Here is a 1,918-nt window from a genome sequence, read left to right as displayed (position 1 = left end):
TGTATCTACCTTTGTTAATTGCCCTTCGTTTCAGTGCAGTGTTTTCTTACAGGCATCTACACAGGTTTCCACTTTCTGACTTCAGCTTACTTAACTAAGATTTGTATTCCAATGACCTAAAACCTTTTTAGCTCCACATCCCAAACTACATCCTAGTTGTCAAATCAGGGACACCGAGTTACTCTTACTTTAGCATGGTCGCATATCTATTTTTCAATGTGTAATAAACCTTATTTATCCCATTTCATGTGATAGCTTTGACATGTCCTTTCTTCTTACAATTCCCTCCGGTAATGCTGAGGGTTATTTTAACAATATTGTGTGTTAAATGAACATTTTTTGTTATTGCTGTTGTTTTGGGAGGAAATAACGTGAGGATTTAAAACCTGTGTTTTTCTAAGTATATTTTCCCCAAAACATCAGTTTCTGATGTTTAAAATAAGTTGGTTTAAGAAGATAAACATTTAAAATTGAGCTTTAATATGTTAAGATTAAGCTAATACTTACCAGATCACTCTTTTCATTCATCTTACTACACCGTTGTCAGCATTACTTCATTTTACACTGGAAAAATTAATTTTGAAACTTAAAAACTTTTTAATTGACCCATTGCATCATTTTTCATAATTCATTTGGGTACCCCTCCTAAGCTCATAGAAAAAGTTGTGCCTCCCTTAGGAAAGCTATGGTTCCCTAAGATCATGCAAGACCTTTTATATTTTGCTTTGAGGCTTTGAGATTAGCTTCTTGATCTCACATCAAATCCCAGGGACACACACTCTGATATACAAATCCCAGTGGGAAAATTCATGTGGGCAATTAAACAGTTCTACTGAGGAGTTGATTAAGCACAAAATGAAATGACATAATGTGTGTTTCTACATCTTGAGAATATCTCAAAGAAAAATATATATTTGGCTCTCAAAAGAGTTTATTATTACATAGAACATTAGATTATGAAATTTACTATCTAATTTGACTTCACCTGCTCAAAAGCAACTTATGAAACAACTAATAGAGTATTCTATGTGGTAAAATGATGGAATAAACTGGAAAGAAACAAAACTGCATCTATCTAACTGTTGAGAATTAGAGATCTTGGAGTCAACATGGCGATGGAAAACCAATTACAAATAAAGTTAATGACTCTGAGATGTGCTATATGTGCATCATGTTGAAGTGAAGTTCTGGTCATCCAAAGCCAGAATAGATCAGAGTCATAATTCAATACATACTTTTACTCCACGAATAGCTTTTGCCAAGCAGTATTCTAGGTACAAAACAGAAAATGAGGATAATTTCAACTGAACATAAAGAATTTTGGCAAATGCCAAAGAGTGAATGAGAGACAGTAGAAGAAACAACACAAGCAATGGAGATTGGAAAGTGTGTCCCATGATTGGAAACTTGAAAATGAGATTTAGAGAGAATATTTTACCTAGTGAACATAAAACTGCGGTGGGCATGGATTCTGTATATCTTGGCAAAGAGGAATATGAGCACTTTTGAGCTTCTTTCTACCCAGAGGATCAATCTCAGCAGAAAGACATCCTTCTTTCCTAATAATTCCAGCAAAATCCCATCATTCAGTCACTAGTTCACAGGCATCCACTCAGAATCCAATCATTGGTTTTCTGGTGACTGGCCATGAACACTTCACCAAATCCATTTGTAGAAAAGTAGTGACCCACTAAAAATAGGAGAAACTGGGTTCCCACCAAGTAATTGAGAAGCAATAAGTAAGGAAAGGAGAAATACATATCAACCCCTACAGTTTGCAAGTAAGAGAGTAACCAGGTTACATATGTAAATAAAACCACTTAAAGAAATACAAAAGAAACTTGTATTTCTTTTCAGACCTGTCTGAGGAGCACTCAGTGTCCCTTGATTATTCCCAGCCAACCGGGTGTGTTACTTA

Source organism: Pteropus vampyrus, unplaced genomic scaffold (assembly GCF_000151845.1).
Source record: "Pteropus vampyrus isolate Shadow unplaced genomic scaffold, Pvam_2.0 Scaffold836, whole genome shotgun sequence".
Classification (NCBI taxonomy): domain Eukaryota; kingdom Metazoa; phylum Chordata; class Mammalia; order Chiroptera; family Pteropodidae; genus Pteropus; species Pteropus vampyrus.
The sequence above is the reverse complement of the archived record's forward strand: the minus strand, read 5'-3'. Positions refer to the sequence as shown.